The sequence below is a fragment of the Pipistrellus hanaki genome (assembly GCF_964339955.1).
Source record: "Pipistrellus hanaki genome assembly, chromosome: 11".
Taxonomy (NCBI): domain Eukaryota; kingdom Metazoa; phylum Chordata; class Mammalia; order Chiroptera; family Vespertilionidae; genus Pipistrellus; species Pipistrellus hanaki.
This window is the reverse complement of record NC_140513.1, coordinates 44,375,576-44,403,191: the sequence shown is the minus strand read 5'-3', so window position 1 is coordinate 44,403,191 and position 27,616 is coordinate 44,375,576. Positions and strand designations below refer to the sequence as shown.

At 40.9% G+C, this 27,616-nt stretch overlaps 1 protein-coding gene across 1 annotated transcript in view; it reads right to left on the bottom strand.

The window, feature by feature from the left end:
* PDCD1LG2 (programmed cell death 1 ligand 2) overlaps nt 1-11,705 on the bottom strand; it is a 69,466-nt gene extending 57,761 nt beyond the window's left edge. Inside the window, exon 1 of the mRNA XM_084899603.1 lies at nt 11,599-11,705. The gene's annotated coding sequence lies outside the window, so the exon portion shown is untranslated. The remainder of the gene's footprint in view (nt 1-11,598) is intronic.
* Nucleotides 11,706-27,616: the final 15,911 nt, after the last annotated feature.

The window sequence follows — 27,616 nt, the reverse complement described above, 5'->3', positions numbered from 1 at the left end:
GCCTCTTGCACACCCCCCACCGGGGATGTGCCCGCAACCAAGGTACATGCCCTTGACCGGAATCGAACCCGGGACACCTCAGTCCTCAGGCCAACGCTCTATCCACTGAGCCAAACCAGTCTCGGCGTGTGGGCAGATATTCTGACCAGAGCAACTGAGATGGTTGCTTGCTTTTAGAAGAAAAAAGGTTCAGGTTTGGCTCATTTCTTGAAAGAAATTCAGATAAAAGGGAGGCTTACTTTCGGGATAATGGGTTGATGTAAGCTACTGATTGGGTATTTTTCCTGCTTCAGCATTTCCTGAACAGGAAAACAATAGCTGCAGAGATAGCTCTGTGTTGAGAAAAAGGTTACTGAAGTCACAAATTTCAGGAAGGCCTAATTCCTCAGGTGAGTCTCCCAGGTATAGGATTGGATCAGGAAATGAGAGTAGAGAAGAGGTGGGGATTAGAGAGGTTGAACTGGTTCACTGGCCTTTAACAATCTATACTAGTAATAGGGTAATACGCAAATTGGTTGGGACACCCTCACATAATGACTAATCAGCAGGCAAAGTGTGCAGCAGGTAGGTGGGTGGGGACTTGCAGCATTGGGAATGCGAGCCAATGGCTGGCCCGGGGCTTAGGCAAGCCACTGATGGCCGCTGCCATTGAAGGGCCCAAGGCTCAGGCAATGAGGGCCAGGCAAGGCTCAGGCAAGCCACAGCGGCTGTGAAAGCTGAGGTTCAGGCAGCCTCACCACTGCCAGTGGCAGCAGCAGAGGCGTGATGGGAGTGTCGCCTTCCCCTGATCATCAGGATGCCTCCTGCAGAGGGAGGCCAGAGGCCCAGGGTGATGGGGGTGGTGCCTTTCCCTGATCAGCTAGTCACCTCAGGCAGAGGGAGGCTAGACTGTGGCTCCCCATGGGGAGCGGGCCTAAGCTGTCAGTAGGACATCCCCTGAGGGCTTCCGGTCTGTGAGAAGGGGCAGGCCGGGCTGAGGGACCACCCCTCCAGTGCATGAATTTCATGCACAGTGAAAAATAAAAGGGAGGGATTAGCAATTCTGGGGCCTAGAGGGGAGGTATCCTGTCCTCTTCCCCTCTCATTCTTGGGGAGAAGAGGACACTGGACACACATCCTTGAGGTTGTAGGGTGTTCCTACATAGAGATCAGCATCTGCTTCTTGCCTGAAGTTTCTGAATGGGAGGTTCACTGGAGTACCCCATACCTGGAGGACATGAAGAGCTATAGAACTGTTTTCAAAGATGAAGAAAATGGGGGCAGTCTTCACTCCAGATTGCTGAGCTCTCAGTGACCACAGAAGACCCCAGCAGTTTCTGTGACTTCAGATGAAGCAGAAGGAAGAGAAATCAGGGACACAGTCCTGGGACCTTAACAAGCCACTTGATTTCAGACTGACCCAGATGGAGCCTGGAGGCATGTCCCTCCCCACTCAAGGGCAGAGCCAGAAATTTAGCCTGTTCTGGGAAGAGAGCAGGGAATCTGAAAAGAATATATGATTGGAATTTCAAGTGGGATGGAACTTTGGCAGTTCTTCAAAACGTTAAACACAAAGTCACTGTATGACCCCGCATTATACTCTGAGGTATAGATCCAGGAGAGAGAGAAATATTTGTGCACACAAAAACCTGTACATGAATTGTTACAGCAGCATTATTCACAATAGCCAAAAAGCAGAGAGTTCAACTGTCCAGCAAGTGATGAATGGACTAATAAATTTGGGTACATCCATAGAGTAGAATATAAAAATTCAGCCTTAAAAAGGAATGACCTACTAATGCATGCTACAATGTGGCGAACCTTGAAAACATCATGTTCAGTGAAAGAAGCCAGTCACAAAGACCACATATTATATAATTCCATTTATATGACATGTTCATATCAGACAGATCCACAGAGACAGAAAATAATTAGTGGCTGCCTGGGAATGGAAGAAGGGGGCGATGGGATAGAGGGGTGACTGACAAAGTGAATGAGGTTTCATTTTGGTATGATGAAAATGTTTTTAAAGTGATTGTTGCACCATTCCATGCATTTACTGAAAACTACTGAAGGGTACACTTTAAATGGGTGGATTGTATAGTATGTGAATTATGTCTCATAAAGCTATTAGGAAACATGGGATGGGATTGCCATAACATGTGACCTGCACATTATGAAGCTGAACTGAGATAATGATGAAGGTCATTCTCTACCTGGCAGGGTGGGAGCGTTAACAGAATATTCTTGAAAACAGTTATTGGAAAAGTAAAACATTTTAATGAACTCAGTTTGCTCAATCAAATCTGTAAGGATGGGTGGGGCCCCCGACGGTCAGAAGCAAGACCACACCAGCACCTGCTCATGGCGTTGTCTCCCCTTCTGTTTGTCTCTACTTCTCTCTGCGCATCTCGTCTGTCCTCCCTGCACTGCTGACTTCCTCATCCTTTCTCTCTAGTCAGAACCTCTTTTCTCTTTCTTGTTGATTTTGTTTTCTCAGAGTTTCTGCTGCCTCGACATCACATTTCCTATCACGAGTCCAGGAACTCCATAACCCTTCAGCGCTGGCCTAACTGCTTCTGTTTTGAGCATCTGATTGCCTGACAGTCTCCCGAAGCCAGCCATACCATGTGTCATGAGCCCACATCTAAATCCACCGTTCTTTAGCCCACTGAGTAGTTGTGGGAGGTGGGTCACACAGAACAACAACAACAACAAAATCTGGCTCCCCTGGGTGCCCTTTTGGACAAAAGGAGAAGGCAGGGAAACTTCTCTCAGAAAGGGGACAGGTGCTCTGACTAAAAGAGGTCATGGGGAGAAGGCAGATGCCTCTGCTGAGGGCTGAGGCCTGGCTAACAGCCCTGGGCTGGTATTACAGTTCAGATTCTCAGGAGGGTTTCTGCCATTGCATCAGGTCTTCTGGTTTAGAGCAGAAGCTCAGGCACCTGTCCCTGCATCCCATCCAAGGTAAACGATACCTTTGTGTCTTGTTAGGGCACAGGGATCCACCTCTTCTCTAGAAACTTATCTAGAACATAAAATTGGTTTCTAATGGCCATATCTGTGCTGTCACTTTACTTCCTATGCCCATGCTTATCAGATTCTTTTCCCTGGGCATTTGAAGTGGGCCTAAGAGATATGAGTCAGTTACCCCATGTGGAAGAAAGTGCAGAATGTAACTGTGGGAGCTGATGTGCATCTGAGAAGGTAGAGAATATGTTTAGCCATGTAACCAAGCAGTTCTTAAGAGAGTAACTGAAGAAAGAAGCAGACAAGAAAGAGGCAGCTCTGACTAGCATCCTGTTCTTCGTTCCAGTCCCTTCTGCAGTCTGGGTTGTGGTCCCTGCCTCAGATTTGGCTAGATACCAATGTGCAATTATGCTTTTTACTCAAGTGGGCCTCTGATCTTTCAGCCAATTCTAAAACACACAAAAGCTTAAGTGCCTGAGATTCACCTCCTGCTGCATGCCAAGCCAAGTCTGACCTCACTTTGCAAGTGGTTGAGGGGAGAAGAAGAAGGCAGACCTAAGGCACTAAATAATCTACATGCTTCCCAAAGTCTCTTCTTTTCCTGATCTTGGTTCATCTCTGCTGGACCCAGAAGTCTGGGCTGGCTATAAGACGAACCCGTGTGGTCCCAGCAATCTGGGATCAAAGGATCCCCAGAGTCTGTCTAAGATTCTGAACCCAGTTCCAATGTCTCGGTTTTTCCCATACTATCGATGAAACAATTTTTGGAGACCAGCTGTGTGTCTCACAATTCAACTCAATTCTGACACAATCTTTCTAGAAACAGAATCAGATTCATAAGATGCTCTCCACTTCAGATACCAATCAGAAGTCTAGATATGATCTGTACTTCTGGCTAGTCAGCTACAGATTGAAGGTTCCCATGACCTTGATCTTGGGTTTGATTAACTTACTAGAGCATTTCACAAAACTCAAACCCCCCCCCCCCCCACACACACACAAAACAAAACCCCACACACAACAACAATAACAAAAGCCACCCCCCACAAACATTTACTCACTAGATTACTGACTTATTACAAAGGAAAATAAAGGATATGAACCACCAGCTAGATGAAAAGATACATGGGGCGATAATGATATCCCAGACAAAGGTGCTTCCCAAACAACAGAGTTTGGGCCTAACACAGTGAGCATGGAAGTGCACTGCTCCCCCAACCTGGAAGCTCTCTGAACCCTTTCCTTTTATTTATTTTATTTTATTTTATTATTATTATTTTTTTTACAAGGCTTCATTCGCAGCTATAATTGACTAAATAATTGGCAATTGGTGGTGATTGGTTTAACCTCAAGCCCTATCCCCCTGCCAGGATGTCAGGAGGTGGAACTGAAAATTCCAGCCCTCTAATCTCATGGTTGGTTCTCCTGGCAAATGACCCCCAACCTTGAGTGTGTCCCATTGTTACCTCATTCAAATAACAAAAGACACCTTTGTAGCTCTTAACACTTAGGTGATTCCAAGGGTTTTAAGAGCTCTGAGCCAGAAATGGATAAAAGAGCAAACATATTACTGCTATTTCTTCTTTTTAAAAATATTTTTTATTTATATATAAATATATATGTATAAATATATTTGTCACTCAGAGAAGGAAGAGAGAGGGAAAGAGAAACATCCTATATAATAAAAGCCTAATATGCAAATTGTTCGACTGGGAGTTCAACTGGGATTTTGACCTCTTGCTATGATGTGCGCTGACCACCAGTGGGCGGCATGGAACATGGCAGGCATAGGTGACACAGCGCTGGCAGTGGGCGGCAGTGGAGGCACTTCCGGCCCTGATAGGCCCCAATGAGAGCAGGACCACGGCGGGATGGTGGAACAGGTGAATGGGTGGCATCAGGCCATGGTGGGTGCAAGTGGGGTCCCGATCACCCCACTGATTGCCCTGGGCCACCACCCAGCTCCAGGCACTGAGGGAGCCAGACGGGGGCAGGTGTGTGTGGCCCTGATTGACCACCAAGCAGGTGGGATGGTGGAGGAGGTGAGGGGGCAGTGCCAGGCCATGGCAGGGTGCCAGGAGGGGCTTGGGGGCTTTGAGGCTGGGGCTATGAGCCTGGAGGTACAAGCTGGGGCCTCATCCCCACAGCCACCCAGAGGGACCCCACCTGTGCCCAAATTTGTGCACCAGGCCTCTAGTCAATGAAAAGAGAGAATCATTGATCGACTGCCTCCTACATGCCCTGTATCAGAGATTAAGCCCCACAACCTGGGCATATGCCCTGACTGGGAATCGAATTGTACCCTCCCGGTTCATGGGTTGACATTCAACCACTGAACCACACCAGCTGGGCCTAACATATATTTCTAATTATAAATCACAATATCACACAGCTATTTCATCCAGGGACTGCCTAACCAGGGCTGACCAGGACAACAACATGTTCCCAGGACTAAATGAAAGGGGGAATCTACCTCCTGAAGCCAAAACTAGTGCCTTTAAGATTTGGCCTTCAGATTTGGGGAAGCAGATGCATTGCTTGGTCCCTTCTGCAGTCTGGGTTGTGGTCCCTGCCTCAGATATCCCCTCCACTTTGCTTAGTCAAAGTGGAGGAGATATCGGATCTCAACTCAGGTAAAGGAAATCAGAAGTTCTCATGTGGACTTAAATGATGATTCATCTCCTCATATACAGTCATGGACAGGAGGAAACAGCTGGCTCATATTTTGGGGTCAGATCAGTGGTTCCCAAAACTGGCTGCACATCAGAATCCCCTGGGGAACTTGAAAAAAAAAAAAAATAGAAACGTCTGGGCACTACCCCTGATGTCCTCATTCAAAATCTCCATGGGTGGGGTCCAGACATCTGCATTTTTGAAACTGATCAGGTGGTACTGAGATAACATGCCCTAATTGGTGGTTCAGCCTTAGGGAATCCCTGGGTTTGATGACACTGGTCACATTGATCCTCACACAAAAAAGTGAGTAAAATGGAGAAGAGGCAGGATAGAACCCAAAGATAAATAATGGCTATTTTAACATGTGGTTACGTTGGTGGTAAAATACCTGAAGTAAGAGCGGAAGTTTCAGATTGTATAATACATATAGAATGCCTAGAATTTCTTGAATTAGGCGAAGTAAAACAGGGCCTCTTGGTCCCTTTTGCTTGAGCGGTATGTGTGACTAAAAAGGGGGGCACATACTAAACCTGAAAGCCCAGGGGAGAACTGCACAAACTCAGAGACCAAAAGTAACCAAATAAGGTGGTTTGAACATAAAAATTCCTTACTAAAAGTGGGTCATGGTGGTAGTCATATCCTAGACAAGGAAATGTGGCAATACCTAACAGAACTACCAAGATACCTGCCTTTGACCCAGCAATCCCACTTCTATCTACCCTGAAGACAGACCTCCAACAGTACAAAATGTGAAAGTACAAGGTTATTCATTGCAGCATTGTTTATGGTAGCAAATATTGGAAAAAATGGTAGGCAGAACGGTGCCTTGCCACGCCTGGCCTCTGTGAATCAGTAGTTGATTGTCAACCTATGAACCTGGAGGTGATGGTTTGATTCCCTGTCAGGCACATGTCTGGGTTGTGGGCTCAGTCCCTAATGGGGGATGTGCAGGAGGCAGCCGATCAATGATTCTCTTTCATCATTGATGTTTCTTTTATTTTTAAAAAAATATTTTTACTGATTACAGGGAGGAAGAGAGAGGGAGAGAGAGAAACATCAATGATAAGAGAGAATCATTGATTGGCTGCCTCATGCAGGCCTCACACTGGGGATTTAGCCCACAATCTCTGATCATGTGCCCTTGTCTAGAATCAAACACAGGCCCTTCAGCCCATAGTCTGATGCTCTATCCACTGAGCCAAACCAAAAAAAAGAAGAAGAAGGAGAAGGAGAAGGAGAAGGAGAAGAAGAAGAAGAAGAAGAAGAAGAAGAAGAAGAAGAAGAAGAAGAAGAAGAAGAAGAAGAATGCCCTGCCAAAAAAATTCACATCCTAAAAAATAAACAAACTGAATTAACAAGCAAAGTGGAGACAGAATCATAGATAGAGAGCAGGCTGACAACTCTGGTGGGGAAGGTGTTTGTTGGGGTGGGTGGAACCATTGAACTTAAAAAAAAATGAGAAAGAACTCATGGATACGGAAAAACAGTGTGGTGATTGGGCGGGGAATGGGGGTGGTTGAAGAGTAAATGGTGATGGGAAAAATTAAAATAAAATAAAATTAAATAATATAAAGAGAGAAAAGTCTATGTCTGAACCTGTGGATATATTACCTTATAAGGCAAAAAAAAAAAAAAAAAGTGAGTTTGTAGATATGATTAACTAAAGGATTTTGAGATGAAGAGGTTGTCCAGGATTATTCAGACAGGCCCAATATAATCACGAGGGTCCTTATAAGTGAACAACGGAGGCAAGAGAGTCAGAATTGGAGAGACACGTAGATGCCACACTGCTGCCTTAGAGAGGGAGGAAGGGAACATGAGCCAAGGAATTCAGGGAGCCTCTGGAGAAAGCATCTCCCTGTCTGAGAAAGAACTGCAAAGGAAGGAGGGTAAAAGCTCCACTAAAATATAATTCTGAATTAGAATCAGAGGTATCAGTAGGAACTCATGGTTTAGAATATAGGGTGGGGCAAAAGTAGGTCTACAGTTGTGAGTACACCAACAACAGTTTATTCCTGTATTGTTATTTATTAATTACTAGAAGCCCGGTGCACTCGGGGTGGGAGGAGGGGGTCCCTCAGCCCAGCCTGTGCCCTCTCGCAGTCTGGGATCCCTCAGGGGATGCTCAACTGACGGCTTCGGGGATAGTGGGCCTAAGGCAGCAGTTGGACATTCTTAGCATTGCTCTAGAGGTGGGAGAGGCTCCCATGCCCGCTGCTGCACTTGCCAGCTGTGAGCCTGGCTCAGGGCTTCTGGCTGAGTGGTGCCCCCCATGTGGGAGCGCACTGACCACCAGAGGGTAGCCCCTACATTGAGCATCTGCACCCTGGTGGTTAGTGCTTATCATAGCGATTGGCTGTTTGGTCAATTTGCATATTAGCCTTTTATTATATAAATTGTATTATTTTCCTATGAACGACTATAAACCTACTTTTTTACAGGCAGATGTAGAAATAGGTATGAGTGTATGTATATGCATGGGTTAGTATATGTGATGTCTTACTGAGAGGAACGAGGAACAATGGCCATAGCAATAAGCCCACCTAGAGCCCTGATCTCGATTTCTAAATGCCATTCTCTAACAAAAGGAAGCAGAACCTTGAATAAATAGTTAATTCCAGACCTGGGGCTGGGTTAATAGATGTGGAATATCTTAGGACCTCAAAAAAATAAGCAAGTATTAAATAAAAGATGGGTGTATCAAGAGGACATAGGAGCCAACTGGAAGGAGTTCCCAATAGCCAAAACAATTTAACCACTAAAATAAGTAATGATGGTACTACATTATAACCCACAAAATAAAAAATGTCCTAATATAATAAATAATCATATGGAGAAGATGAGGCTTTTGCAATGAACAAATATAGATGAAATGAAGGAGAGAAAAAATATCACAATTAGGCAAACACCCCAGAAATAATTGTTGCATGTAAATCCTACCAATGGATACTAAAATGAGTCAGCAAAAGACTGAAGAGAAGCAAGATGTTAACAGTCTCAAAGTATAAATTCAAAGATATTTATCACTTAGAAAAGGAGGGGGAAAAAAGAGTAACTTTAAAGTGGAGAAACCTGGTGGATACCGCCTTAACCAAGAGATCAAGATTAAATTCACCGCAAAGACGACATCACATGAGATGTCCTCAGAAATGATGCAATGACAGACATTCTGTGGTGTCAGAATAGTATGCTAAACAATCCTTAAAACCACAACCTCAATCTAATCATGAGAACATACTGGGAAAACCCACCAGTGAGAGAACTTCTAAGTAACTGACTAGTGCTTATCAACAGTTCTTATCATGAGCCAAAACTGGTTTGGCTCAATGGATAGAGCCTCAGCCTGCGGACTGAAAGGTCCCAGGTTCGATTCCGGTCAAGGGCATGTACATTGGTTGCAAGCACATCCCCAGTAGGGGGTGTGCAGGAGGCAGCTGATCGATGTTTCTCTCTCATCGATGTTTCTAGCTTTCTATTCCTCTCCCTTCCTCTCTGTAAAAAATCAATAAAATATATTTAAAAAAAAAAGTTCTTATCATGAAAGCCAGGGAAAGAATGAGGAACTTCATAGGCTGGAGGAGACTAATGAGACACAACAGTAAAGTGCAATATAAGATCTTGAATTGGGTCCTGGATCATAAAAGGGACATTATGAGAACAATTGGTGAAATTTCAAAAGGATCAGTAAGTTAGTCAATGGTATTATACTGATGCTAATGTTCTGGTTTTGACCATTGTAAATTGTTAACATCAGCTAGATAAGGGTATATGTAAATTTTCTGTACTAGTTTTGCCACTTTTCTGCAAATCTAAAATTACTGTATTTCAACTAAACACTTCTTAAAATGTGGATTCATTCTTTTTCTGCATTTAATAAATTGATTCAATAATAACAACACTTGGGATTTTCCCCTTGTGTTAAATATTAAGGATTTTTATAGAGGCTACTTTTTTTCAAATCCTTCTCTTCCTGCTGCCCTACATTCTTTATGATCTTAAGGAAGAAAATGAAGTAGAAACAAAACACACATGAGAAGTCTAAAGATTTAAACAACAGCCATATCTGAAATTCTTTTAGGAATAAGGTGGGGTATGTGTGCATGTGCACATAATATGAAGATTTATGGAAAAAAAGAAAGAATTGTTAAAGCTATAGGAGCATTTTTTAATTGTTTTGCACCACAACTCTCAACATCCATTAAATGCTTTACTGAGTTAATAAATAAGTGACCCTCTTGCTCAAGCAATGAAGAACTAAAACTGAATTAAAATGCACCCTGCTCAGATTTATAAAAATAGAATTACAGTTGAGGGAAGAAAGAAGAAAAAAGAGAAGATCTTTCTGCCAGTCTATAACAGGATTTATTGGTCTCATTTAAGTTTGTGAACAAGTCTAAAACCAGTGTGTCCCCCTGGAGAACTGAGTGTAGAAAGCGTCCTGGACCCACTGTCAGCATGGAAGGGCTGGGAGCCAAGAATCAACTTGGTTGCTTGACTTTTCGTTGTCATTTGTTTATCCTTGTAGAAGTAAGTGCCTGTGGTACCAACAACCTTTATCAATTATTTTATTTTCATTTCCCACCATGCCTGAACATAGTATCCAGAAAGTTAAGTTTTAAGAGTATTTTTATTAACTCTTCTAAGTGATCCCAGACATGTTAATACCTTGCCCACCTTTAAGAGACTTGCTGAACATTTTTAGCAGCTGCTTTTAAAATCAAGCAACTCATTATATTCTTTGCATTTAGACCCAGTCCTTCTTGACACAGTTCTATTAACTTAGTTTCATTTGTTTTAACTTTGATAGAGAAAGACACCAGCAGTTAGGTACTATTTTAAACATTTTAATGGTTCCTCAGTAAGTTAGGTCATAAAATTATATGATATTGCAATTCCCCTTCTAAGTATGTACTCAAAAGAACTGAAAAGCAAGTGTTTAAAAAAATGTACAAGAATATCCATAGCAGCACTGTTCTCAATAGCCAAAAGGTGAAAAAAATCCTTTATTTCTATAAACTAATGAATGGATAAAGAAAATGTGGTATGTCTATACAATGTAATGTTATTTAGCCATAAATAGGAATGAAATACTGATACATGCTAAAATATAAATGAACCTTGGAAAGATTATGCTACGTGAAAGAAGTTAGATACAAAAGGCTTTATGCTATATGAATCTATGTATATGAAATGTCCAGAACAGGCAAATCCATAGAGACAGAAAGCAGCTTAGTGGTTGCCAGGGACGGGGGGAAGAGAAAGAAGGAGAGGTAACTGCTTAATGGGCATGAAATTTCCTATTGGGTGACAATAATGTTATCAAATTTAAAAGTGATGATGGTTGTACAACAGTATAAATGTACCAAATGTCACTGAGTTGTGCATTGTAAAATGGTGACTTTTATATTATATTAGAGGCCCAATGTCTAAGAACTTACAAAGAACTGTTTTCTTCCACCCCAGTGGCCCATCTCTTCGGTTGGTAGAGTCCTACTCAGTCCTCAGGGCTCTGGGACATGAAGTCAATTCCAGCCTAGCTTTATCTATTTGTGTTTACTCAACATGTGGGAAGGAACCCATAGATAGCCTCAGGTCATAATTATTATTATTTTTAAAAAATATTTTTATTGATTTCAGAGAGGAATGGAGAATGAGAGAGAGAGAGAGAGAGAAACACCAATGATGAGAGAGAATCATTGATCAGCCGCCTCCTGCAAGCCCCCCCTGGGGACTGAGCCCGCAACCCAGGCATGTGCCCTTGACTGGAACCAAACCTGGACCCTTCAGTCCACAGGCCGACGCTCTGTCCACTGGCCAAACCGGCTAGGGCAAGGTTGTAATTATTTAATTCAGTGATGGGTTCATTACTATTCATTTTATTATACTTCAAAACTTATAACTCTATTTTATTATATGTATCTATTGATATATTTCATGATACTTTTCTCAAAAATAAAAATAGCTTCAACCAACCTGATCTCCCAAAACGGCTGTAGATGAGTTTCTTTCTAGGCTTGCCCACTAAGGATGAGAATTCAAGTGGCTTTAGGGTTGGAAAGGTGCTGCAGCCATGTTGATCTACGTTCTCTTTGTCTTCTTCCTTGAAATCAGAAGATAATAAATAATATTAATAAAGATTATAAAGTATTTTCTGAGCAACAAAGAAAATGTTGTGAGGTTGAACCCTGGGTTCGAAATAAGACCACCGGAGGCTGGTGATTGATTTAAAAAAGCAGGCAAGGATTTATTGAACTGGCCATGACGACCACAAGAGCACCACACACAGGTGGAGTCCACACGACCTCACTGTTTCAGATGTAGGCAGTCTTTTTAAAGATCCAAACCACAAAAATTTTCCTTTGTTCTAAATTCTAAATTCTAAAGGCTGGGAACAGCCCGCAGGGTCTTTCCCAGCCACATCCTGCTGGACATTGGAATGTGGCCCTATCTTGCAATACCAGATATTACAGAAGCAGAGCTCATCGGTTAATCTCTCTAAAGGTTATCTTCAGTTCTACCCCTGAAGCTACTGAGTCAGTGAGAATCAATCTCCGGTGGTCCTGGTCCACAGGCCCAGGAAAACTGCCTTAGCCTCCAGGTCTTAATCTGGAAGCTGAGCTACCGTGTTTCCCCGAAAATAAGACATCCTCCAAAAATAAGACCTACTTACAGGTTTCCTTCTGAGTGAAATATAAGACATCTCCCCGAAAATAAGCCCTCCCTCCCCTAGGCTAAAAGAGAGATTTGGTCCACTGATTCTGAAAGAAGTGAAGTCACAAGAAATTCACCAGGAAATTTAGGAATTGGACTATTATGATGATGTTCCAGAAGATGATGACATGATTGTCATTGAATAAATGAGTAAATTCTTGATACTGTAGGATTCACAGTTTGTCTGGTTTGTGTTGACAACTACCGTACTACAGTACCGTATACAGGTAATAAATTTCCTTTATTTTCATTTAACAATAAATGTGTACCATGTTCTTCTTCATAGAAAAATAAGACATCCCCTGAAAATAAGACCTAGCGCATCTTTGGGAGCAAAAATTAATATAAGACACTGTCTTATTTTTGGGGAAACAGGGTAACTACCCTATTGTTTAAGCAAGTAAGCGAGTGCCAAAGCCAGAATAGCAGGGTTAAAATTCAAACAGCAGTTTTTACCCAAGTATGGTTGCTACCATATTTCAGGAAACTAATCATCCTAACCAACACACAAGTTTAGACAGTCAATCAGCTCAGGCCCCAAGCATTCCTGCACTTTCTTGCTTGGTAGGTCAAGGATGCAGCCTGACTGCTCTTTATCTGGGCCATTTCTCAGGGTTGTGTTTGCAGTGAGCAGACTTGAGGGATGAAGTAACCACTCTCGCAAAAAAAGCAGCTGTGCTGAGCACTCACCATAAGAGTGGTAGATTTGACAGCTTGCTGTTCCTCAGTTAAGTCACAAACCGGCTGCATCCACCTCAGTGTCCAGTCCCACTAGGCCCATCCCCATGCCCTCCACGGGACTTGAGGCACATGGAAAACATCTCATGCTCATCATGAGCCTACTCAGGCTGCTTGCTGCCCTGTGAGTAACACAGTCTCCTGCCTGCCCCCCTGAAACAGTTATCCTGTTAACCTGACACTAGGGTAGATTCCAGACCCTCACAGAGCCTGCCTGCTTTGGTGACAAAGCTTAGATGCTGATAGGAGCGTGGCATTCTGAAAGAGAAAGGACAAGAGCCCCCAGTAAGTACGGGTTATTGGATATAAGAACACTCCCTGAGATCCAGTAGGAAATGCTCTCACCTAGGTGGTGCTGAGGGTGGGAGGGTAGAGTGAGGGTCTCTCACTGTCCTCGGTGTTAAATGAGGCTGAGCCACAAAAGGTAGGGTCAGAACAGGTCGCCCAGAGGGTACTTTGGTTGTGGCACAGTCTCCTCTGGAGGGAGAAGGAAGGATGTTATCGTGACAAAACGGGGCATCAAGTACCACACCTCAGCCCAAAGGTACGCAGGGTGACTGTGGCTGATGGGCCAAGGTCCCCAGTGCTGAAATAATGGTGTCAGCATTGAAGTTACGGAATTTGGGGTAGACTGCAAACAAACAAAATAAACTTGTCTGTTGAGCCTTGTGGTGGGAGGCCCCGTGAAACAGAGTATATGCAGAGGCTACCTTACTGGCACTGAGCTGCTCTCTCCGTCTCTCTCTCTCTCTTCAAACTTCAGCAGCACCAAGGGAGGCTGAGTGCTCTGGGGAACTTCAGGGAGAGGAGAGAAGATTCAAATGCTTATGGCTCTGTTGGTCAGAGGTACCCACGTCTAGTTGTTTCCAAGCAGACGTAGGGTGAGCTAAGCACCTGGTGGCCCAAAGTGCTGAGAATACAGGTGTGGATGAAAAGGGACCCTCTTCTAGACCTGACAAGCTCGGGGGAGGTCTGCATGGCAGGCCTCACAAACCCAGAAACTGAAAATAACCATATAGGTTGGTCTGAACATGAAAATTCCCAACTAAAAGTGGGTGATGGGGGTAGTCACGTCCTAAGGCAGTATCTTCCTGACCAAGGTCCGTCTTTTCCTCAATGATGCCTGTCTATTGTCTTTTTGATTCTAAGATAATATACCTTTGAGTAATCATTTCCAGACCTGCTGCACTAGAGTACATAGCCCCCCCCCCCTCCCGCAGAATCTCTCATTATTACTTCATTCCCGGCATGCCATCTCTATGTGCTGTGTAATGCTAATTATTAACTACCTCAGACCCACCAATGAAAAAGAAACATGTGTCTCTTTGCATTTTGCTTTTATCCAATCCTTCAGATTTCCTCACTGTGCTTTCTCCTGCCCCCTTGATTTACCACCAAATGAATTTCATGTAACCTTCCATCTCCTCCTTTGATTCTAGTGTATAAGTTGCAAAACTGCCATTCTTTCTGAGCTTTTTCTCAATCCATTGAGATTTTGCTTCCTAGCAGTTGTTCTCAATTTGATTCAAACAAACTCATAAAAATTATCTATTGGTTTGGACATTTCTTATGTAGACACATGTTAAAATTAGTGACTTCTTTATTTAATGGCAATTTTTACTATGAACTTTTTGCCAGATGAGGTGAAAAATAAAATAAAAAAGAATTGATATGCAAGCATTGCTTTCCTTAACTATTACTCTAGAATCATAAGGCCATGTGGCTTTAATTTCGAGCTACTCATTCCAGAAAGGATGTTTATTATTTGAACAACATCATTTTCTAGGCACTGGGGATGCAAGACATTGTTTCTGACTTGGGGGGGCTCATGTCCACTGTGGGGAATGGCAAATGAACGGAAATATTGTACCAGGTGATAAACTCAGGCCTAGAGAATGCCCACTGTCTCCCAGCCTGCTGTACGGACAATCCCACCAGGTGCAGCTGGGGCCTGTCTCCTGGCCTGAGAGGAGGTTGGTAATGAAGGTGAGGGGAAGTATAACTGTCATAAGACAAGTAGTTACTAGATCCATATATGGCAAACAGTGGGGACTAATTAAGTTGGATGGCCAGAGAAGGCTTCCCTGTTTTACAAAAGAGGAAACTGAAGCTTAGAGGGATTAAGTAAAAGGTGGCCAGTGGGAGGCTGAAGAGCCATTTGGGAACAGCAGGGAGAAGAGGACAGAATCCTGCTCCCTCACTCCCTGGCTCCTCATACCTCAGCCCCTTTCACAGCTCCCTGAAGAGAAGGAGCCAGTGAACTTCACTTGGAGCAGCACAGAGATCATGATCAGAGACCTCTGTCCAAAACTGTTTCATCTTTTATCAGCCCTGAGTCCTTGAACTAATGACTTTTTCTTTTGGTTCCTCTTTCATTGTCTGTAACATAGGGATCATAAAAGACCTGCCTTATAGCATTGCTGTATAAATGATTTGAGACACGGAAAGTGCTTCAAACAGGGCCTGTTGGTATATATCAAATGCTCACTAAATAGTAATTCTATGATTTGTATCCTATCACCTGGTTAGTGTGGCCAACACAAGATCATATTCTCAAAACCTATTTCAAAGAGCCTACAGGGGGGATAAATGGTGATGGAAAGAGACTTGACTTGAGATGGTAAACACACAAGACAATTCTATATAATAAAAGGCTAATATGCAAATTGTCCCCCCAACCACAAGTTGGACTGGAATTCTACCTGGAGTTCAACCAGGGGGTGGGGCTGGCTGGCCAATCACCCACAGCCCCTTCCCCCAGCCAACCCCACCCCTTTCACTCCCCTCCCACTCCAATTGGGGCAGGCTGGTGGACCCCACCATGTGCACTGGGCCTCTCGTATATAGATGATGTATTATAGAATTATATACCTGAAACCTATATCACTTTATTAACCAATGTCACCCTAATAAATTCAATAAAGATTAAAAAAATACCTTAGCCTATTTTTTCCCTTAGAATTAAAATATAAAAAGCTACATAATATGCATTTCTAAAATAAATTAAGAGTCTCCATGGAAGTCAATTGTTTTTATTTTGCAGGTTGTAAAACAACACATTGTATTATTGTAAAATAATATTTAAATGAAAAAAAAGAAAAATTACCCAAATACCTAACCCTAGAGCTAACTGTTGTTAATATTTTGGTGACTATAATTCTCTATAGACATATTCTCTGGATATGTCTATATGAATGAAACTTCAATTTAAAGTGTCCTTATATCAGAATGCTGCTCAATGAGCTGCTTTTATCACTCATCAAAGATATTATGGGCATCTTTTCATGTCAGTAATTATAGATCCAATGATTATTTATAAATCTTAATTACTATTTCATTGTATAGCTATACCATAATTTATTTAAGCCATCCCCTAGTGATGCCCACTTAGGTTATTTTAAATATTGTTGATATTATAAAAGAATGGCACCATGAATGATGCTGTATAGTTGGCTCTGAGCCCTAATTATTTCTTGGAAACACCTGCTGTATGTGGAATCTCTGGGTCAAAGGGTGTGTACCTGAAGACACATGTCCCATATTGTCAGGCTGCTTGACAGGGCTTTTGTAGCAACTCAGGACCTAGCTGTGGGAATGCAATTAGGACAATGAACAGTTTTAGGGAAGGCAAATAGTTGGAGGCTGTCCCTGCCAACAGGTTTGAACATGCTCCTACGCTGGCAGGTAATTTTTCAGGCCTGAGGAGGGACTCTGTGGGAGAATTTACTGACCTCTCAGTTAGATCACCAGTGCCCTACAACTTCTCTGAAAATCTGGCTTTTCTAGGAAATCAGGTTAAGGAAGTTCAATTGGCTGAAAAAAAAAATGTTACTTAAACTTTTGAGGAACCTTCTAAGGATATAATGTACAAGGGAATTTTGCTCCCGTCAGGCTTAGGGAAGATTTTTCCTAGCCCCAAAGTTTCCTCTTCACTTAGCCAGTGATCCTGAGCATCATTCCTTAGCAAATAAAGCTGGAATGTGAGGCAACAAACAAGAGTGGTGGCCATGACACCAGCAGCTTCCACTGGCTAGAGATTAATGAAAGATAGAGAAGGCAGAAGAAATGGCCACAGGCTGGGTCGCATCAAGGTTTGGCTAGTTCGGACTGGCTCCTGTCATAGGTGGAGGAAGGTAAGGAAACACCTGGTCCCCCACCCTAAGCTAGAGGTCAGCTGCACATTTCACCTCCAGCCTCCCTTCCTGATGCTATTCTAGCTAGGGTGGAAGCTTGATGTGGAAGAGTAATCTAGGGATTAGCGGAATGTGCAGTCTATTTCTACTTTTAAGCAATTCTTAACCAAAGAGGAAAACAGTAATACAGGTTAATATTTACAAAGCAGTTCTAAGTGCTTTATGTGTATGAACTCATTTAACTCTTGCAACAATCCTAGGAAGTAGGTATAATCGTTGGTCCAATTTTATAAGTAGGGAAACTGAGGTACAGATTTATAGACAATTCGCTGGAGATTACACATTGAGCAAATAAGAGAGGTGACATTTAACCCCCCATCATCTAGTTCTGCGTTTTCTTTGTTTACTATTGTTCCTCTTTATTTCTGTAAAAATGGAATTTGCGATTTCTCTTCAACCAGATACTCCTAAAATAATCCTTTAAAAAAATGTATAACAAAAAAAATGTATAGAGAAGCTAACGGGAAGTGAAACCTTTCAGGAGTGATGAAAAGCTGATCTGGGAGTGGGAAAGAAAAGAAGGTTAGTGGTAGAACCCTGGGGATTCGTGACATTATCTGACAGTGACGTGCTGTGCATTAAAAGTAGAAGATATGTGGGCATCTTTGCTTTCTTACTCTTTGTCAACTCTAGTTCTTTTACTTTTCTCTCCCTGGTTCTTCTGTTCCTTCTTCATAGACTGCAACTGCTTTGTATCCACACTAGACATATACACTACTGATCTCTCTTGTATGTGTATGTTCTGTGTGTTTGTATATATTGATTTACATCTATCTATGTATACATGAATACATATTTCCTACATAAATAACTTGTTTCCACAAATTATTAATTTTCTAAAAATGTTATTAAGTAATCAGATTTAATAAACATTTTACTCCATGCATTGTATGTCTAAGCTTGCGAAATTATGACCTGATTTAATTTATGTACTTATTTAGAACAGGAAAATAGTTAGGTCAAATGAGGTACTAAAGAATGCCAGAGGCCCAGTCTTAATATGATACCGATACCGAGAGTGAAGAAACAGGAATGCCGGAAAAAGTGACCAAAGTGTGGACAACGCATCATATGGTGGATGGAAAGGAAGGAAACTGGGAGGGTTGTAAGAGCTGATGTGACGAGGGGGAGCAGCACATTCCATTATGGATATAACAGCCAGGATATTCACTCCCTGTCATACCTGCACCTGACAGGCAAAACCCTTTCTCTCCTAGCAGGAGATTTAAGGATACTCGTGGTAGCCACAAGCTCAATTGCAAAAGACATTTGTTATTTGTTATGTCTTTTCTTTTCAATAGATATGTGTGTATATGCATGAGTGTGTGTGAAATTATTCATTTCCAGTAATTTCTTAAAGTTCAAATCAGAGAATTTTCATAACCATCTGAGTAAGTAGTCCCATGGCTTACTTCATCCTCTCCACTTTCACATTTTGACCTCTCAATTGTAGCTCTTCTCTTCATAGCAACCAAACCCAAGGCTTCCCTGACTGTCCACAGAATTCACCAGCGTCAACCTTTCACATAATCCAAGAGAAACATAAAAAAGAAACTTCTTTCCGAGCTCCATGGCCTGCATTCATAAATTGTTCTTATTAGCAATTTGGATTCTCTGAATTCACTTTCTCTAAAAGCCCCAAATTTCTTCAGGACTTTAATATTCTTAACTAACCAACCCCTTTGAAAAACAATAAGAAATAATATTTCTTCTTTCTAGGGAATATAATAAAATCATTTTTGGAATTAAGAAGGATATATATCCTTGGATTTAATGACTATCAAGAAAATCTCAAAAAGACTTAAGGCTGTCAACAATAGTTTAGATCACATGTGTCAAACACAAGGCCCGCGGGCCAAATCCAGCCAGCCAGGCCTTGCAATGTGGCCCGCACCGCGCTGTCATAACTGCACTCCGCTGTCATCACTGCACTCCGCTGTCAGTTTATGACATTGTCAGTTTATGACTGTTCAGTAAACCATTCGGCCCGCGATTTAGGCTGGATTTTAGATTTTGGCCCCTTCTCTGATTGAGTTCGACACCCCTAGTTTAGATGAAGCAGAGAATGGAATCAGCAATTTGAAAAATAAAGTAGCAAATAACACCCAATCAGAATAGCAAAAAGAAAAAATTTTGAAAAAATAAGGACAGTTTAAGGGGCCTTTGGGACAAAACCAAGTGTAAGAACATTCAAAACATAGGGGTATAAGAAGAGAAGAAAGAGAGCAAGGAATTAAAAACCTACTATCAATCATATAAAGGAAAAAAATCTTAATCTTACTTTTTGCTACAGCATGGATGGACTCTGAGGGTATTATGCTAAGTGAAATAAGCCAGTCAGAGAAAAACAAGTAGCATATGGTTTCACAAGGTGAAATATATAATAAACAAAATAATAAACAAAATATAAACAGACTCACAGATACAGAGAGCAGACTGACAGCTGTCAGATGGGAGGGAGTTAAGGGCTAGATGAAATAGGTGAAGGAATTAAGCAAAAAATACAAAACCCCAAACAAAAAAACCTCATAGCATAGATAAGAGTATGGTGATTACCAAAAGGAAAGGTGGGTACAGCAGGTAAAAGAGGGTTAAAAGGGGATAAATGGTGAAGAAGGAGACTAGACTTTGGGTGGTGAACACACAATATATAGATGGTATATTATAGAACTGTATACTTGAGACATACAATTTTATTTATCAACATAATCCCAATATATTTAATAAATATGTAAAAAATAAAAGAACACAACCTAAAAAAAAAAAAAAAAAAAAAGGAAGAAAAGGAAAAAAAAGGAAGAAAAGGAAAAAAATGATGGAAAACATCCTTAACCAGGTAAAGGAAATAAACATACAAGTCTAGGAAGCATAGATAGTTCCAAACAAGATGAACCCAAAGAGACCCACACCAAGACACATCATAATTAAAATGCCAAGGGTTAAAGACAAAGAGAGAATCTTAAAAGCAGCAACAGAAAAGCAGTTAGTTACCTAAAAGGGTACTCCCATAAGACTATAGTTGATTTCTCAACAGAAACTTTGCAGACCAGAAGTGTTTGGCACCAAATATTCAAAGTGATGAAAAGCATGGACCTACAACCAAGATTACTCTACCCAGCAAAACTATCATTATGAATCAAAGGACATAAATAGAGAGGATCCAAGATGGCAGCAGAGTAGATGGAAGCTACACTTACCTCCTCCAAGGACTAAATGAATTAACAAAGCATTTAGAAACTGCCTAGCATGTATTAGATACTAAAAAAAAAAGTTAATACTATTTATTAAATCTTTCCCTATGTTCTAGTGTTGTGATATGGCATAAAACAGATGAAACTACAAAAATACCATATTTGGATTAAACTCAGTGGTGCACCAAAATACATAAACTAACTCTTAAAGGTTTGATCAAATTCAACTGAAGCAGTAAGATAAAGTGTAACAATTAAGTTCAAACTGCTTTAAATATTTTCCAGTGATTCAATGTTTGTGTCTATATTTCTGACAAGTCTGTTATTTGTATGTTTTTTGTTTTTTTGTTTTTTTTGGGGGGGAGTTATGCCCTTAACTAATAATATGTTTCAATCTTCATGTTTTTAAGGGCAGTGTGAATATCTGTGTCATCTCTGCATTCTCTATAATGCCTAGAGGATACAGTAGATGCTCAACAAATGTCCAATAAAAATTATAAGTTCTCATTTATGGCACACTAATTTCTGTGTAGTTAGAAGCTAAGCTGAATCATTGTTTTGTTATGATTTTGTGTTCAATTTGACTAAAGAATAGACAGATATTTAACTTAACATAAAAAGAGAAATTGCTTTCACTAGGAAGCTGTTTGTTCTGAAATTAGCAAAGAATGAAGCATCTTTCTTTAAAAACAAAACAAAATATAGTTTACCTAAAAAATTTACTAAATTTCCCTAAAAATGTTATGTTATGCTACACAACTTCTGTTTTACAGTAGCTCCAGAGTAACTGACATGAGGGATGCCAGCTGAATAAAATAGGAATTGATGCCAGAATTTTAAATGTACAAATTGAAAAAGAAAAGAAATTCTAGTTAAACATTATGAAAAATTCCAAAATTATTAAGACTTGGACCATCAACCCAGCAGAATTTTAATTCACAGTTATTTTAACTTTAAAGATAGAAAGAAAAGTTAAATATTTTAACTTAAATGTTTTTAGTTTTTAAAAATAAAAATTTAATAAGCACAAAATTAATTTTAATTAAAAATATTTTAAAGCCCAGCCAGTGGCTCAGTGGTTGAGATTTGACCCATGAGCCAGGAGGTCGCAGTTCAATTCCTGATCAGGGCACATACCCAGTGTGGGGTGTGCAGGGGGCAGCCATCAGTGATTCTCTCTCATCATTGATGTTTTTCTCTTTCTCTCCCTTCATCTCTGAAATGAATAAAATAATATTTTTTAAAATGTAGTTTTTAAGTCATTCATAACAATAACAGTGGTTGGATTCATAGCTCTTATACCTTAAAATAACTTAATATTTTAAGGTATAAGATCACTTAAAATACCTTAAAGTGTATTTTAAGTGATCTTATAATCACTTGCCATCAGTGATATCAGTAAACAAATTGACTACATCAGACATTGTTCTAAGCATTTTAGATACGCTGCCTCATCTAGTCCTTATTCTATTTCACCCATTAGCAAACAGGCTTAGTGAAATTAAATTACATACCCAAAGTCATAGAATTAATGAAATTGGAACTTGGGTCTGACCAACTATAGGTCTTTGAGGCAAATTCCCAATCTAACCAATTATATGTACATGTCTCAGTGCAGCTACATTTTTCCCCCTTTTCATGGTCATCTAGTATAAAGCAACTTTTAAAGCAGTGGTTTGTGTTTGTTTTTTCTTTTTTTAAGTTCTCTGCTAAAAACCTGAATTATTTTTATCTCATTTTAAAGCTCCTAAACACCTTTAATATTCTAGAAAGACATAACCTTGTATGGTCTCATATACATTAGCATTACCTCAAGCTTGCTAAGTTATCTGTGTCCAAAAGGAAGAAAGGTGTTTGGCAGCTGAAGGCTGCTGTTGCTGATATTAGGTGTTTTGTTTTTTTATCACTCAAGTGTGACATGGCATTTTTTAAAATTCTCACAACAGTTTTCTTAGTTTCAGTTATGTAAATTTTGTTGTCTTTTGAGTAACTTCTCCATGATCTTTCCCTTTTCAGTTTTTACCACTGCAGAGATTTTGAGATGAAACAGCTTTTTTCTGTCTTGTCAAACAAAGGCTGGATGCTCAGTTTGGGGGCAGGCAGCCAAAGTTTCCCACAGAGAAGCCAAGATGCTAAAAGGGGAAGCCTAGGTTGGGGGTTTTTATAGTCACCAATATCCCCTGAAATGCTGACCAAATAGCTTCACCTCATTCTTATGCAAAAACTTCACATCCTAAACTCAGTTCTCAGACTGGATAAATATGTTGGAATCATTTTTGCAAGCTTTCCAAGGTCCAAATGTGTTAGTTATTTCATGTCTATGGAAGCATCTTTCATGTCTATTAATAGTGGGTTGATTTGATTCTTTTGTTTGTTTACAATAATATCATTTACATCATGTGGATCTAAACCCATAGCTGCTTAATCAGAGGCTATAATTTACCTGATCATGCTTCCTCATACTAGAGGTGTGTTGGGGGTGAAACCAGTGGAAAATAGAGGAAAAATTAAATGGGGGAAAAAAATTCAAATCAGCCGAAACCAGTTTGGCTCAGTGGTAGAGCGACGGTCTGCGGACTGAAAGGTCCCAGGTTCGATTCTGGTCAAGAGCATGTACATTGGTTGCAGGCACATCCCCAGTGGGGGGTGTGCAGGAGGCAGCTGGTCGATGATTCTCTCTCATCGATGTTTCTGACTCTATCTCTCTCCCTTCCTCTCTGTAAAATATCAATAAAATATATATTTTTTTAAAAAATTCAAATCAGTCAGGTTCAAGTCCAGACTGAAATCCGGTGATGATGGAATTTAGATGTTCAAACTTCTGCACGACTGATGTTTGTATTGGACTTATACACTGAGAGTTATGATTTCCTTCAAAGTTTATAAAAATCCCTGGAAGGCAAGTGATTGAGCTCAAACTTTTAAAAACTATAGTTTATTTATTTATAACTAGAGGCCCGATGCATGAAATTTGTGCAAGAGTAGGCCTTCTTTCCCCCGGCTGCCAGCACCAGCTTCTCTCTGGCACCCGGGACCCGGGCTTCCCTTTCAGCCCTGTCTTCGTCCAAGTTTGTCCAGAAGGACATTTGGACTAATTAGCATATTATGCTTTTATTATTATAGACAGGTAATATGTTCACAGGATTCAAAAGCCAAAAGATTACAGCAGTAAAATTCTCCCACCAGGAAACCAGGATGCCATCCCAAAGGCAACCAGTTTTACCAATTTCTTATGTATCCTTTCTGATATATATGGTTTGCATACAAAGCAAATATACATCTATATTTTTTCCTTTCAAAGGTGCAAAATGTATATCTGGAAAGATACGTACTGCACATAATATATGCTTTAAGTGTACATACTATACATACTACTAGTAAGTACCTAGTATGCAAAGTGTTCATAGTATACATGTTATATTTATAATAGTGTACAGTGGCCTACTGTCCACTGTTCTGTAACTTCCTTTTTAAACTATTCAGGGGTCCTCAAACTTTTTAAAGTGGGGGCCAGATCACGGTCCCTCAGAGAGCTGGAGGGCCGGACTATATGAACTACTAATTCCTACTGTAACACCTCGGCTGCGCTCACTGCCCAAAAAACCTGGCGGGCAGGATCAGACTCCTCTGCAGGCCGCATGTGGCCCGCGGGCTGTAGTTTGAAGACCCCTGCTATATATTGGAGATCTATTTTATAACAGTATAGAAAGAATTCCTTTATTTGTTTACATGGCTATCTAATAAAGTATTCTATTGTTTTGATGGCCACCACATTTAATCAATTCCCTATTGATGGGTGTTTGGGTCGTTTCCAATGTTTTTCTATTATAAAATTACAATGAATATCCTTTATACACAGGTCATTTTACACCTATGAGAATATGGTGTAGGGTTAATTTCTCTAGATGGAATTGCTCTGTTATTTATAATTTTCATAAATATTGCCAGATTATCCTTTTTAGAGGTTTTACTAATTTAGATTTCCACTAGAAATGTAAGGGATCACAGATTTTCTTCAATCAGTAAACTTATCTATAATAATAAAAGCATAAATGCTAATTAGACCAGACAACCTTTGGGACGAAGCCGGAGCTGCGAGGGAAGCCCGGGGCTCATGTGCCAGAGGGAAGCCAGTGCCAGCAGCCGGGGCAAGGAAGGCCAATTCTTGCATGAATTTTGTGCATCAGGCCTCTAGTCCTTTATAAAAAGGAAAAAAACCTGCTTTCTATACAGCTATGGTTTGAAAGTTTTGGTCGCCCTCTCCGCCCCAAATTCTAATTCCTCAAATGATGGCATTAGGACAATGGGGTCTTTGGGAAGTGCTTAGGTGGAGCTCTCATGAACGAGATTACTGTTCTTATGAGCCCCCACAGAGATTCCTTGTCCCTTCCACCATGCGAGGATACACAGAGCCAAAAAGAAGGTCCTGACCACAACATAACCCTGCTGGTGCCTTGATCTTAGACTTCCCAAACTCTAGAAATGTGAGGAAGAAACTGCGTTGATAAGCCACCTCGTCTGTGTTGTTATGGCAGCCTGAGTGGACTAAAATGCACATACTCAGCGGTGGGCACCTCTCCATTCTCCAGGGGCCAAGTGGGATCTGGCCTCCTTGCTGCAGGCTTCCTAGTACCTAGGATTTCCTCCTTCCTCTGCTTCACAGCTTTTGATGTCCTCTCTTCTCACTGTTTTGAGACATTTTCTTAAAGAGTCTCACATTCCCTAACACTTGAGTTACTACTTAATTCTTCATGAATGTATGTATTGTCTCCTCAGACAATAAGCTCCATGACTGTATGAGCCACATCTAATGTCTTTAACTTCCCCACAATGCACTCTAAATGCCTGGCCTGTAGAAGATACCCAATGAGTAATTGTGAGTCACTGAGCTGTTTGTAGTGAATCGTGGGAACTGCAGGTGTTATTGTGGTACTTTCTATGTCTGAGCTTTGGCATGGGGCTGGAGAGGGAAATCGACCCTCAGGCTACAGAGAGAGAGAAAGAGAGAGGGGAGGTAAAGGGAACTACTCAGGGAAACTCAGCCTACTATGTGGTGGTATATTGCAATCCTGCCACACAGCCTTCTCTGTTATTATCACAGCCTCTTCAGTTATTATCTTGAAAATTACCCCTTCTCAAAATGTAGGCACTGAAACACTATTTGAACTCATTACACCATCATCGTTGTCATCCCCATGGAGAACCTTTGTGGGATCCTTTGGTTAGTCCCTAGCCTAGATATAATGCAAGTTTAGAGACTGGATGGATCTTCACCTCCCTTTACCTCACCTTCAGCAAGGTTGCTGCTGCTCATTTCCTCAGGCCTATCTCTGCAATGGGTGTCCCTTAACATTTCTGACCTGCCCTCAACCCTTATATCACCCCCTGGTTTGTCGCCTGACTTGAAACATTCTGGTGAGGGATTGAATCCTGGTTGTGAATGAGATTTCACTCCACGGCTGCCTATCTCCCAAGCCTGACTTTCTTCTCAGCCAAGATAGGATTAGACACTTGTTTTCTGCAAGAAGGTATCTCCTACAGAGTTCACACTGAGTGGAAAGAGGAGATGGGGAATCTGTGTTTACCAATAATGGCTCCTCAATGGAAATGGATATTCCAAACCTCCTGTCCATCTAATTGCATTTTTCTATTATAGAATATGTAATCAGATCATTAGTACCATAAGTGGGGAAAATGGAGCCAAAATATGATAGCTTCACAATAATTAAGAAACTAAGAAGTGTATATTTCAGCCAATATTTGGCTACTTACTGTCCATTCAAAATTAATGTCATAGTCTTATATACAATACTTTTAAATGACCATTTTACATTTTTTGTTGAGGGAAAAGATGTAAGTAAATAAGTAGCAGGAATTTCAATCAAAACTCTTTTTAAAGCTTCCCCATAATATCACTGTAATTATGTAGTCTTATTTATTTTTGCTCTTAATGCTCCACTTTTCCTTAACTTTGCTGATTTGGCAGTCATCCAGGCAAACGTGGTTTGGAGCACCTCCTTGCTGGTTCATGGCATTAAATGAGAGAATGTATGTAGTGTCTGACATAGAATGTATGCTCAATGAATGGTAATTATCATGATCATTAATTATAGAACCCAACTACTGACACTTGCTTCAATTTGGTCAAACTTTAACTTTTCTTAAAATAAAAATAATTCTGGAAATATTTAAATTATAACAAGGAGTCTGGCCAGTATGCCTCAGTGATTGAGTGACAACCCATGAACCAGAAGATCACAGTTTGATTCTTAGGGCACATGCATAGGTTACAGGCTCAATTGCCAGTAGAGGGTGTACAGGAGGCAGCCGATCAATGATTCTCTCTCACATCAATGTTTCACTCTCACATTGATGTTTCTGTCTCTCCCTTTCCCTGTGTGTGTGTGTGTGTGTGTGTGTATATATATATATATATATATATATATATATATATATATATATATAAATGTAAATATATGTACTGTGTATGTGTATATATTTTTTAAAAACCATGCAGAATCTGACATACACTGAGTGGCCAGCTTATTATGATCTCTGAACACATAATAATCTGGCCACTCAGAGTGTGTGTGTGTGTGTGTGTGTATGTGTGTGTGTGTGTGTGTACTGGAGGCCCAGTGCATGAATTCATTAATGGGTGGGGTCTGGCCAGCCTGGCCAGGGGAGGGGACATGGGCGGTTTGCCGGCCTGCCTGCTGGTTGAACTCCTGGTTGAGGGGACAATTTGCATATTTGCCTTTTATTATATAGGATATACACTGAGTGGCCAGATTATTATGCATTCAGAGATCATAATAATCTGGCCACTCAGTGTATATTCTTAGAAATCACCTTTTGAGTGTCTGATTCAGAGAAATGACCAAAAGCCTCTATAAAATGAACTTGGTGACTAATTAAGCTAGATGACAGCATTAAAAGTTCTATACTTCCTTGAATGACAAGTGTTGTCATTTGTTGTAGCACTATGTATCAGGCCTCAATTCTAACCTTGGCTGTGCTCTAGGTTTTTCACTTCTTATTCAGAACCTGAAGATTGAATTACATCCAGCTTCATGTGTGTTGGCTTACATATCCATGTTTACTGATCCGAGAAGAGTACTCTCATAAAGGAAAGCCCCTTTGTTTCCCTATAGTTCT